Raw genomic sequence first — 13,500 nt, forward strand, 5'->3', positions numbered from 1 at the left:
TTCTCTAAAGGATAAAGCCAAGGCCTGGTTGAATTCCAAAGCGCCTAACTCTTTCACCATCTGGAATGCCTTGTCACAAGCTTTTCTGAGTAAGTATTTTCCCCTAGGTAAGACTGCCAAACTTAGAAATGATATTACCAGTTTTGCTCAGTTTGATGGTGAATCTTTGTATGAAGCCTGGGAGAGGTTTAAGGATTTGCAGAGGAAGTGTCCACATCATGGTCTTCCTGACTGGCTGATTGTACAGACTTTCTATAATGGATTAATACATTCAGTTAGAATTACCATAGATGCAGCTGCAGGAGGTACTTTAATGAGTAAGTCAACAGAAGAGGCATATGAGTTGTTAGAAGAAATGGCCTCTAACAATTATCAGTGGTCTAATGAAAGAGGTATGCCTAAGAAAGTTCCAGGTATTTATGATGTAGATGGCATAAACATGTTGAATGCCAAGGTTGATTCTCTAGTAAAAATGTTCGGTAAGCTGGGTAATGTGAATTCCGTTTCTAGTCCTGTATTGAGTTGTGATTGCTGTGGAGGAGCTCACATGAGTTCTGATTGTATGCAGGTTCAATTTGTGTCTAATTATAACAGGCAGCAGCAGCAGAACAACCCTTATTCCAACACATACAACCCAGGCTGGAGGAATCATCCCAACTTTTCATGGAAAGATCAAGGTAACCAAGGTAGCAGTTCTAGACCTCTCCATCCTCCTGATTTCCAACCAAGACCATCCCAACCAGAAAGTAAGCAGTCTTGGGAGATAGCTATTGAGAAGTTAGCCAATGCCAGTTCGGAGAGATTTGAGAGACTGGAAGCAAAGGTTGACCAGTTGGCGAGTTCCAATAGAAATGTGGAGTTGCAATTGGGGCAGTTAGCCAATTCCATCAATTCTCGTAGACAGGGTAATTTGCCTAGTAAGACAGAGCTCAATCTGAAGGAGCATTGTAAGGCAGTCACTTTGAGAAGTGGTAAGCAACTTGGTCAGGTAAGTGGTGAGACTATAGTTGGTGATGAAGTAGACTATGAAGAGATGAGCAAGAAGGTCAGTGAAGAAGTTGAGGACCTAGCCAAGACAACATCCCCACTACCACCAGTCGAACCTTAAGTTCCTCCCATTCATTTTCCTCAAAGGCTTAAGCAGAATAAAATTGATCAACAGTTTGAGAAATTTTTGAAAGTGTTTAGGCAGCTTCACATTAATATTCCTTTTGCAGACGCCTTAGCACAAATTCCTGCATATACAAAATTTTTAAAGGAGATCATGTCTAAGAAGAGAAAATTGGAAGATTTCGAGACCATTGCCTTGACGGAGGAATGCAGTGCCATTATCCAGAATAAGCTTCCACCAAAGCTAAGAGATCCAGGGAGTTTTTCTATTCCTTGTACTATAGGTGATGTTGATTTTTCTAGAGCTTTATGTAATTTAGGTGCTAGTGTTTCACTAATGCCTTTATCTGTGTCTAGGAAGCTTGGATTGAAGGAGTTGAAGCCTACTACCATCTCTTTGCAGCTAGCTGATCGATCGATCAAATATCCTTTGGGTGTTCTTGAGAATGTGCTGATCAAGGTAAAGAAATTTATCATTCCAGTTGATTTTATTGTTTTGGAGATGGAAGAAGACACCGAGATCCCTATCATTTTAGGCCGGCCCTTTCTAGCCACAGCTGGAGCTATCATAGATGTTAAGAATGGTAGGCTGACTTTGAAGGTTGGTGAAGAAGAGGTAGAGTTTAATTTATTTGAAGCTACTAAATATCCTTCTTTTACTGATCATGTTTTTCGAGTTGATGTTGTAGATGAGTCGACCAGAGAGATTTTTAGGGCTGAAAATACTAAAGCACCTCTTGAGACTTGTTTAGTGAGTGCAGGGACAAGTAAAGATGATAATCTAGAGGTTGCTAAAGTGGCGTGTGCATTAGAGGCTACATGTCCTAAGCCAAAAAAGAAAGGTATTTATTTTGAGGATATCGGCAAAGGTAAGCCACCCCCTCCCCCTTCTAATGTGCAAGCACCAGTTCTGGAGTTGAAGCCATTACCCTCACATCTCAGGTATGCATTTTTAGGTGAAAATAATACTTTGCCTGTGATTGTGAGTGCTTCTTTGTCTGATGAGCAACTTGACAAATTGATACGTATTTTGAGATTGAGAAAAAAAGCCATAGGATGGACTATATCAGACCTTAGAGGAATTAGCCCTTCATTGTGTATGCATAGAATTTTAATGGAGGATAACCATAAACCTATTGTTGAAAATCAGAGACGGTTAAATCCTAACATGAAAGAAGTAGTTAGGGCTGAAGTTCTTAAATGGTTAGATGCAGGGATTATTTATCCTATATCTGATAGTTCATGGATTAGTCTAGTGCAGGTAGTACCTAAAAAGGGTGGGATGACTGTGGTGCATAATGAAAATAATGAATTAATTCCCACTAGGACAGTAACTGGGTGGAGAGTCTGCATAGATTATAGGAAACTTAATAGTGTTACCCGTAAGGATCATTTTCCTTTACCTTTTCTTGATCAGGTGCTTGAGAGACTTGCTGGGTATGCGTATTACTGTTTTTTAGATGGTTATTCAGGGTATAACCAGATTTCTATATCCCCCGAAGATCAAGAAAAGACCACCTTCACTTGTCCTTATGGTACTTTTGCATTTCGTAGGATGCCTTTTGGTTTGTGTAATGCACCTGCTACATTTCAACGTTGCATGATGGCTATTTTCTCTGATTTTGTTGAAAAGATCATGGAGGTTTTCATAGATGATTTTTCTATTTTTGGATCTTCTTTTGATGGTTGTTTAGATAACTTGTCTCGAGTTTTATGGTGCTGTGAGGAGACCAATTTGGTCTTGAATTGGGAGAAATGTCATTTTATGGTGCAGGAAGGTATTGTTTTGGGCCATAAAATTTCAGCAAGAGGCCTTGAAGTGGACCGAGCAAAAATAGAAATTATTGAAAAATTGCCACCACCTACAAATGTTAAGGGAGTTAGAAGTTTTCTTGATCACACAGGATTTTACCGGCGTTTTATTAAGGATTTCTCTAAAATTTCTAAACCTCTTTGTAATCTGTTGAATAAGGATGTTGTGTTTGATTTTGATAAGGACTGTTTGAATGCTTTTAACAGGTTAAAGCAAGAGTTGGTGTCAGCACCAATTATGGCAGCCCCAGATTGGAGTTTGCCTTTTGAGCTAATGTGTGATGCTAGTGATTTCGCTTTGGGTGCTATTCTCGGCTAGAGAAAAGACAGGAAGTTGCATGTTATATATTATGCTAGTAGAGTTTTAAATAATGCACAGTTGAATTATGCAACTACTGAAAAAGAATTGCTTGCTGTTGTGTTTGCTTTTGACAAGTTTCGATCTTATCTTGTAGGTTCCAAGGTGATCGTATATACGGACCATTCAGCAATCAAGTACTTGCTGAAAAAGAAAGATGCCAAATCGCGCTTGATTCGGTGGGTGTTGTTGCTTCAAGAATTTGATCTTGAGATTCGAGACAAGGGAGGCATGGAGAATGTGGTGGCAGATCACTTGTCTAGATTAGAGGGGCAGTCAAGAGTAGATGAGGTGCCCATTAATGAAAGCTTTCCAGATGAGCAGTTGTTGGCAGTTTCAGTCATCCCCTGGTATGCTGATTTCGTGAACTATTTGGTGAGTGGCATTGTTCCCCCTGATTTGAGCTATCATCAGAAGAAAAAGTTTTTGTGGGATGTGAAGCATTATTTTTGGGAAGAACCGCTACTCTATAAACACTATGCAGATGGGATGATTAGAAGATGTGTGCCCCAAGATGAGATGCAGGATATACTTGACCATTGCCATTCCTTGGAGTGTGGTGGACATTTCAGTACCTCTAAGACAGTGGCAAAGGTATGGCAGTCTGGTTTTTGCTGGCCGACCATGTATCAAGATACTAGACAATATGTGAGCATGTGTGATAGATGTCAAAGGGTTGGCAACATTTCAAAAAGGAATGAGATGCCCTTGACCAATATCCTGGAGGTTGAACTGTTTGATTTATGGGGAATTGATTTCATGGGCCCATTTCCTTCTTCCTTCAATAATCAGTACATTCTAGTAGCAGTGGATTATGTGTCTAAATGGGTTGAAGCTACTGCAACTCAGACTAATGACTCTCGGGTGGTGATGAGATTTGTGAAGAAAAATATTTTTTCAAGATTTGGTGTGCCGAGAGCTATTATTAGTGATGAAGGCTCTCATTTTTGTAATCGGTCATTTGAGGTTTTGTTGAAGAAATATGAGGTTACTCATAAGGTGGTACTTGCCTATCATCCCCAAACAAATGGGCAAGTGGAACTTGCAAATAGGGAATTGAAGCAAATTTTGGAGAAAACTATGAGCAATTCAAGAAAGGATTGGGCAAATAAGTTAGATGATGCACTTTGGGCCTATAGGACAGCTTTCAAGACACCTTTGGGTATGTCTCCTTACAGACTTGTCTTTGGAAAGTCTTGTCACTTACCAGTGGAATTAGAACACAGGGCCTATTGGGCAATCAAGGAGTTGAACATAGATTTGAAAGCTGCGGGAGAAAAAAGATTGTTACAGTTGAGTGAGTTGGAGGAGTTTAGGTTGGATGCTTATGAAAATACTCGGATTTACAAGGAAAAGACAAAGCATTGGCATGACAAACATCTTTAGATTAGAAACTTCGAAATTGGGCAGCAAGTATTACTCTTCAACTCAAGACTTAAGTTATTTCCAGGCAAGCTTCGTTCTAGGTGGTCTGGCCCATTCATGGTAACGAAAGTGTATCCATATGGTGCTGTTGAGGTGCGTAGTGAGGTCACTGGTGCATTCAAGGTTAATGGGCAGCGTTTGAAGCCTTATCTTGCTAGTAATGTGGTTCCTAAAGGAGTGATTTACTCATTGAAGAATCCTACCTATGGTTGATGGTGTGGAAGTCAAGCTAATGACTGTAAACAAGCGCTTCTTGGGAGGCAACCCAACCACAAAAAAAAAAAAAAAAAAATTCCTTTCTTTTGTCTTTTGTTATATGTTTTAATTGTTGTTTTTATTTAAGTCTTTGAATAATTATTGTTGTGACCCCTTTCTTTTTGGTTGTGTTGTGTAGGTGCAGAAAAATCAAGCAAGAAGCTAGTTCGGGTTCAATTCAGTCGGACATTCATTGTGTTCGGCCTTGCTAAAAGGGGAGTATTAGTCTGCCATTTTTCTTTGCTTTCACATTGAGGACAATGTGAAAATTAAGTTTGGGGGAGTGGATATTTGATTATGCTGAATGCCAGTATTGGTTATGTTTGTTTGAGAAAGAAAATTTTTTCGAAATTCTGGTTTGTTCACTTTCATGCAAGTTAATTGGTGATCATATCTATGTCTTCCAAACCAAATTTTTATGTGAAAGATTAGGAGAAATAAACATGCATTTGCACTTGTGTGAGACTTATCTAGGATCAACATTACACTTTTGGGTTCTTTACTATGTTTAAGCATTGAATTTTGATTTAGGATAGGCAATATCTTATATAGCAAGAGTAAGCATATTTGTTTTCCTTTGGGATTATTGAAGTACATCTTTCCTTGCAAAGTTGTATGAGTTGTGTGATTATACATAAAAGATGAGTGTGATGCTTTTCTTGTGATTATCCCCTTTGATCTAGTCCTAAACAGGGTTTAAGTAAATAGAGTGATAATGATTAGACAGTCGAATAAATAAATGTGTACAAAGTTCTTTCTACTCCAATGTTTTGAGTTGCTTAGTAACTAGGGGTATTCATCACCAATGTTTACTTTTACGTCAAACGGCAACTTGAAATATGAGTATGCAAAAGCACTTTAAGTATGTGACTTGTTGAGTAACCGGGTGCATCCATCACAAATGCTTGTATTCGCGTCAAAAGGCAAGTGACAACTTAAAGACAAAGAATAATTTGCAACAAAAAAAAAAAAAAACTCTCTAGTTTGCTACCTTGTTTGTAGTAGTGAGAAGGGGTGATTGCAGGTTGAGTTGTTACATGATTCAATTGTGTTGGTCGCATGATAAATATGATTGAGTTTGGAATTATATATGGATATTTGATCTAGAGAATGTGAGTATGCTTAGTTTTTCTTCATTTGCTATGTTTATGTACTAAGTTGAAGATTTGATGTTTGCATGATAGGTCCTTTGGGTGTGATGAGTTGAGCCTGACTATGGTTATTGTCCTTTGTTTTTATGGTTTTTCTTTTGCTTGAGGATAAGCAAGCATTCAAGTTTGGGGGTATTTGATGTGGGAATTTATTTCACACATTTTCTTAGTCTTAATTATTTTGTTTTAGAGTGTTTTGTATGTTCTTAGCTCATTTGTCTAGAATTTAGGTGTCTTTTACATCTATTTAATTCTTGAAAATTCTTGGTATTTTGCAGGTGTTTAATTATTGAATTCGGTTGAAATTGGGCTGGTCTAGTCAATCCAGAACACTGTTCGGTTTTTGGATTCTAACTGGAGCTACAGACCTCCGTTTCATATGTTGTTTAGCTTGCTGGAAAGATAAGAGGTAGATCTAAAACTTTTATGAAGATTACAAAACCAATTTCTGCCGTTTTGAAGTCCAAAACTTAGCTGAAACGGAGAAGTCCGAATCTGTCCAGAATTTTACTGCGGCCCAGACCCTATTTCGGTTTTCAGCTTGTATATGGAGTTATATAAGTCAGAATAATGCAAACCCAGGTGCGTTGGAAATCTGAGAACAATATCTAAAACTTTCGTGAAGGGTCCAACTCCAAAGTATATCGTTTTGGTGCTCTAAATTCAGCTGGGAGTCGAGTCTAAAAATCAGCCTAGAATTTCGGGATTTCAGCTAGCAGATAGGGAGGAAATCTGTTTTAAAATTAAAAAAAAAAAGGGGAATTCCGAGAAGAGGAGGGGGGCCAGCAGATACGAAGAGGAGGAGAAGCAGAAAAAAAAGAAAAAATGCAGAGAATCTGAAATTCCGAGAGGAGAAAAGCTAGAAATTCCGAGAGGAAGAAAAAGCTGGAATTCTGGGAGAAAGAACGGAACGGAGGATTTTTGCAAATACAGAGTTCTTTTCCTTTCTCTTATATATATTTTTTTTATTTTTTTTTATTATTTGCTGAATTGTTATTAAGAATGTTGGATGCGAATTTATGTTTGAGAAATAATGGGATTGATTTATTAGTTATGATTTGCTAGTTTTCTTATCCTAGGGCTAGGACGTAGTCATTGAAGTTTTGATATGAATTGAGTATAGTTGTATTGAACATCTTTTGTTAATTGCAATTTGATGATTTCGGTTTTCATTCTTGCAATTTACTGGCCATGAATTGCATGCTTAAGATGTTGAATGAAGTAACGAAAGTTGAAATTCAATATTAGTTGGTGAATTTATCAAACATTGGTGGTGTAGTTTAGAAATAAATGCACACCCTTGTGACCTACAATCAAGAATTTCACAGATCATAATGAATTTATATTAATTTCTATGATCACGAAAGTAGACATAGGATTAATATAGGTATAGGTGTTATGCCTTGAAAGAGGATATCACATAAAAAAAAGGGATTCGGTCATTGTAATTAGCAGAATATTAACAATTAGATTTAAATTCATTGAAGGAATTCAATTGATGAAATCCAAGCCCTAGGAACCTTTCATATTTGATTTTTCAGGTCAAGAAATTGCAGTCAGTCACATCAATTTGGGGTCGTCTAAATAATATAGAAAATTTATAAATTGGTACTTGAATCGCCTCCTTGTGGAAACAATACTCTTTTTGCCCTATTCTACTTGTCATGACCCATGCACTTATGGTAGAGTCTAGGGACTATCACCAACCAGCAGCCAATTTCTAGGGATCTCGTGACAGCCCAATTGTGTATTTCCAGCTCCCAATCGAACGCAGCTCAGCCTTCCATTTTCACCAGGAGCAACTGCCGATCCCAACTGCCGTTCCGCGTCCTCTGCGTCCCAGCCTCCTCCCAGCGATCCCGCAGCATCCAGCCTTCCGTGATCAACGTTCTCGGCGATCACGCGTCAAGCTCTTCTTCTTCTGCAATGATCCCAGCCTCCACCGCAGCCGTGATCGGCTCCTCCCTGCATCCCAGCAGCCAGTAATCTAGCTCCTTCCGCCCGACTGCAAGCATGAGATCAGCCCCCTTCCCAAATCTGCACCGTCTCAGCCCGTGCGAAAAAAGGGAAGGAGCAATGGACCAGCAAGCCGTGATCCAGCCAACCGGTGAAGCTCCCGGAGCCCCAACGATCCCGTGATCCAATCATTCCTCTTCCATAATCAACATTCCCACGGATCCCACGTCCGTTCCATGCCGGATCAGCTCCTCCCAGCACCCACGGCGTCTTTCCCGTTCCTCGCCATCAAGGAGCTGCTCCAGCCCCGCATCCAAGGATCACGCATCCGTTTGCATTCCGCCCCAGTAATCACGCGTCCGTCTTCCTCTTCCGCTTCATCATCGGCATCTTCCGAGTTCCAGCCATCCACGTGCTTGCTGGGGATCTATATAAGGGAGCCATCGGCAGGAAACAAAGGGGGGAGAGAGGGGAGTTCTCGGTTGGGATAGGGGCCAAGAAACAAGGGAGGTGGTCAGCTGGTTCAAGAGGAAAAAGGGGGTTCTCGGCTCGGTTGAAGGAAGAAGAAAGGCTATGTTGTCAGAAGAAAAGGGAAGAAACAGAGCATGGCTCTATTTCTTTTAGTCCTTGTTTTCTTTTTTTTATTTGCAGAAGAAAAGAAGCATTAGGCTTCATCTTCAATTTTTTTACTTCTGTAATCATTTCTTATTATGAAATTTTTAATTTTTATTTTATGAAATCCGTGTCTAAGATTCAGTTTAATTTCTGCAATTTATTTTATGCATTTTGGAATTCTTAGTTTTAAGATAACTCTAAAATTTTTCTTTACTATTCGATCTGCAGTTTTCATTTATATTATGTCTTCAGAAATCAATCCCTACTCTGCATTAGAATTCAATTGCAAGTTTTCTTTCTCTTCTTTGTTTATTTTCAAATAGAAAACATTCTCTGATTGACTAGAGAATCATTCCACATCCCCGAAGTAATGTTTTTCTTTTATCATTCAAAAATCAATTTCAAATCTTAGTGAACGTTTTAATTTTTATGCAACTCCAATCGCCTCCCTGTGGATCGACCTCTTACAACCGCTATTCTTCGAGTAGAACAGGTAAGAGTAAAATTAATTTAAACTTTGTTTGTTGGTTCTAACAACGATCTGTTTAGCATATTTTTAGGTAAATAGGAATCGGACGAACAACTATGGCCAACACCATCGAAAAGAAATCCGCAATAGACTCGGATTCTTGCATTCGTATACCTTCAAAATCTCCTCGTAGCATTTGAAAGCGTACTTTCTTCACTTTATCAACTCCTTGGTAGGAGTTTTGTAAGATCTCCCATGTTTGCTTGGCGGTGGTCGCATTAGCCACTCTCTCAAACATGGCTTCATCCAAACATTGATGGATGAGGGTGAGAGCTTGTTGGCCCTTTTTCCACATTCTGGGTAGAGCCTCCCTTTGAGCAGGACTTATCAAAGCTTCTTCACGAGGCTCCTCATAGCTTCTATCCACAATCTCCTACACATCTTGCGATCCAAGCAAAGCTTTCATACGAATGCACCAATTCTCATAATTCTCTTTTGTAAGGCGAGGGAATTAAAATGGAAAGGTAGAATTGGCCATCTCCAGGATCAAAAAACTGGAGCTCTGATATCAGTTTGTTGGAAATATAGGAAGAGAGATTAGAGAGGAAAGGATGGAGAGGAAGAATACTTCAGATTTTTTCTATTAACTTTGGCTCTTGCCTTGCTTACAAAACTAAAAGACTTATATGGTATTTATAAGACTTCTAGGGACATGAATAAACCCAAATACATGAACCACTTAAATATACATAGAAAATCCAAAAGACATAAACCACTTAAATGCACATAGAAAATCCAAAAGATATGAACTACTTAAATACATATACATGAATCACCACTCTCAAGGTGACCTTTCACATATTCATGAATCCTCCCACAAATCATTCATTAAATTAAGTTTATCTTCTCAACAGACGGCTCCGTGGGGGGCACGGGGTTCAATTGCGGTCCAAGGAAGGGAAGCTTGGCGCCGGCTCCATCGTCAGCCAGTGAACTTTCCGGGGCGTAGGGGAGGGCCCATAGGCCGGTCTCGCCGGTAGCGTGCGGCGAAAGATCGGGGCATCACCGGCTTCCCACAACAAAGTATTTTGCTTTGATTCTTATAACCACTCTGTGTGTAGGTTCTTCTCTGTCTACGGCGGACAGCTCCGTGAGGGGCACGGGGTTCAACTACGGTCCGAGGAGGGGAAGTTTTGCGTCGGCTCCATCATCAGCCAGGGAACCCTCCGAGGCACAGGGGTGGGCCTAGAGGCCGATCTTGCCGATGGCGTGTGGAGGAAGATCAGGGCATCACCGGCTTCCTACAACCAAGCATTACTGGAGTGTACAGATCCCTCCCTCTACTTTGTTTTCCTCTAACCACTCTGTGTGCAGGGTCGACGAGCCGATGGATTAGCAGGCGGGCTCATCGGGGACAAAGCCTATGAGGAAGAGGACATCAACACCGTGGAGGCCGACGAAAGCTTCTAGCCGAAAACGACTGGAGGCCGACGAAGATTTCCCACGTGGTCCACCAGTGCCGGCGCAAGATCCTCACCGGCGTAGACAACGAGCTCTTCCGGAGTTGTTTGACGAGCAAGAGGACGAGGCGGTCTTTAGAGCTTTCGATGGACCACGCCTGAACCCAGGTGAACGTGGCTTCGGTGGGGGCGAACGGAATTGGAGAAACTTCAACCGCAGACTTTCCATCGGGGGCTTGGCTTTCGACCGTCGATTCCCTGATGAATATGGGCTATTCGATGAAGCCCACGAACTACATCCATGGAGGAATAGGGACTATGTGGAATTTAGGCATGAACGATGGAATGCATAACCCGCGGGAAACAGGCTCCCTCGGGGCGTTCTTGATGGGGGCTCCTCTAATTTCAGATTGAAGGTGGACCTTTCTGCATTTAGCGGCAATCTTCACGTTGAGGGATTTTTGGATTGGTTGGGTGAAGTAGAAAAATTCTTCGATTACATGGAGATCCTGGATCAGAAGAAGGTGAAGTTGGTCGCGTACAAATTGAGGGGTGGAGCCTCTGCATGGTGGGAACAATTGCAACATAACCGTCTGTGGCAAGGGAAGATACAGATCACGACCTGGCGCAAGATGAAGCAACATCTGTATGGTCGATGAGTTCAACCGTCTCAACATCCATAACAATCTGTCAGATTACGAACAGACGTTGTATCATCAATATCAAAATTGCAGATATGGCTCCAGGATGGTGACCGAGTACACGGATGAGTTCAACCGTCTCAACGTCCATAACAATCTGCCAAAAACAGAAAATCAGCAAGTGACCAGGTACATTGGGGGATTGAAACTGGTGATCCGAGATCAGGTAGATCTACATCCGGTATGGAGCCTATCGGAAGCCACAAGTTTGGCCCTAAAGCTCGAGGCCCAAGCAACACGGAGGGCGAACCAACCCACGAGTCGGACAATTTCCTCGGACTCCCTCATGGCAAAGCAGAAGGCCGTTGATGTGGCCGCCACTTCGGGCCAACCGCCACCAATGTCCACGACCAAAGGAAATGGAAATTTCAACAAATAGTCAGTGGCCCCAAAAGGTAAGAGAAATTCCTATGAAAAACCAATGCCCTTAATGTTGGGAATTGTATCCTAAATGTCAATCGTCAGCATATTGATGATTGAATATTGTAAATAAATTGACAAATTAATAAAGTATTATTTGGCATTATTCATCATTTCATCTTCAAATGAACTCTTATATGATGAAGTCCTTAGGACTTATGTTATGATAAAGGATGATTTATCTTTGAGTCCTTAAACTTGTTCGCGACCAAATGATATGTTGTTACTAGGACGACAACATTATCGAGATTAGGTCGTTGTGTGACATATACGTTGGTTGTCCTCTTAACCAAGGAGTGTGGAGACACTGGTATGCCATACAGGTGAAGTGTAGGAGTACATTTCACTGAACGTGACCAATTCCGGAACGCTCTACTGTCGAGAGATGTTCCGAGTGGATATGGGTATAAGTTTGGCCCTCTGACCTGAGACCGCAACCTGTGACTAGCAAGCAACTCACTGTACTTTGGTACCGGACTACCTGAATTTCTAATTCAGTGACGGAAGGTCACTGGGTGCAGTCAAGTACTTGCGTAGTCAGTTGTGAGTCAAGATGGAATTGACCCCTCCTGCAAACAGGAGATAATGTCTTGTGACTAATTTAGCAAAACCTTGGCCAGGGTAATCTCAGTGAGGAGTCACGGGATATCTAAAGTTAATCACATAATGGATGTACTAATTATAGGGTTGACAGTGAGCTCTAAGTCATCCTGGCATTAAGAGTCAAAGGGATTGAATTATACAGTAACCATAGTTCAGGGTTCCAGAATATTTGCTTCGCATATATTCGGCCTATTCGGACGTCGGGTACCATTGCTAGATGGTCACATCGATTAGTGTAGGAAGTCGTTCCTATACTACCGGCTTAGGTTCGAACCTATGAGGTCACACGCATAGAAGATTCTTGATTGATCAAGAAGGCTGATGAATGATTAAGAATCATTCAGGGGTAATTTGGTCAATTCGATTGGCAAATTATCTTATAAAATAATTAAAGTAATTATCGGAGGATTAATTAGTAATTAGATTGCTAATGAACTCAATTGGATTGAGTAATTAGACTAAGGATGAGCCAAATTGAATTAGATTCAATTCTGGGCTCAATCAGGGTTTTTGACCTGATTGGATTAGGTCTGAATCAAGAGGACTTAGGTTGACCAAATTAAATTAGATTAAATTTGTGCTTAATTAGGGATTGACCTAATTGGATTAGGTTCAACCCATGGTAATTGAATCATTCTAATTGTTAGGATTTAATTAAATTAAATGGGTTTGATCTGAAACTATTCGGATCTTGAAATCCACTTGTCACATATCCATGCATGGCGCCATAAATTGATTTTTAATATGATTAAAAATTAATTTAATTTATTTAATGGTGCCATGGGACACTTGGCAACATCAGGGACCTCTTTCATCATTAGATGGGTCGAAATGGAGAGATAAATTCATGAAAAGAATTGGATAAGATCAAATTCTCTCTCTTCATGACATATGCCATCCTTATCTTTATCTCACTTCTAATTAAGGTTGAATTTCGAATTTAATCACCACAAAATCACCACGTGACCCTCTAATCTGATTAGGGGCATGGAAATTTCGAAATTGAAAGAGGGAAGTGGCAACATGATGAATGGTTTAGATTAGATCAAGCTTCATCATGTAATGGCACATGAACTTGAATTTTGAATTCAAAATTCAAAACCCCACAAAATCCTCCACAAATATGGGATGGTTGGCATGAAGTTAGGTAGGAGAGCAACATTAA

General features: G+C 40.4%; 1 non-coding gene across 1 annotated transcript; it reads right to left on the minus strand.

Annotated features, from left to right (window-relative positions):
• Positions 1-118: 118 nt before the first annotated feature.
• Positions 119-225, minus strand: LOC120105095 (small nucleolar RNA R71). Its single transcript, XR_005507486.1, has one exon. It is a non-coding gene; the product is annotated as a small nucleolar RNA R71 (small nucleolar RNA).
• Between the last annotated feature and the right edge of the window lie 13,275 nt (positions 226-13,500).

The sequence above is a fragment of the Phoenix dactylifera genome, chromosome 4 (assembly GCF_051530095.1).
Source record: "Phoenix dactylifera cultivar Ajwa chromosome 4, Ajwa_hap1_PhDact_Kaust_v1.1, whole genome shotgun sequence".
In the NCBI taxonomy this organism is placed as follows: domain Eukaryota; kingdom Viridiplantae; phylum Streptophyta; class Magnoliopsida; order Arecales; family Arecaceae; genus Phoenix; species Phoenix dactylifera.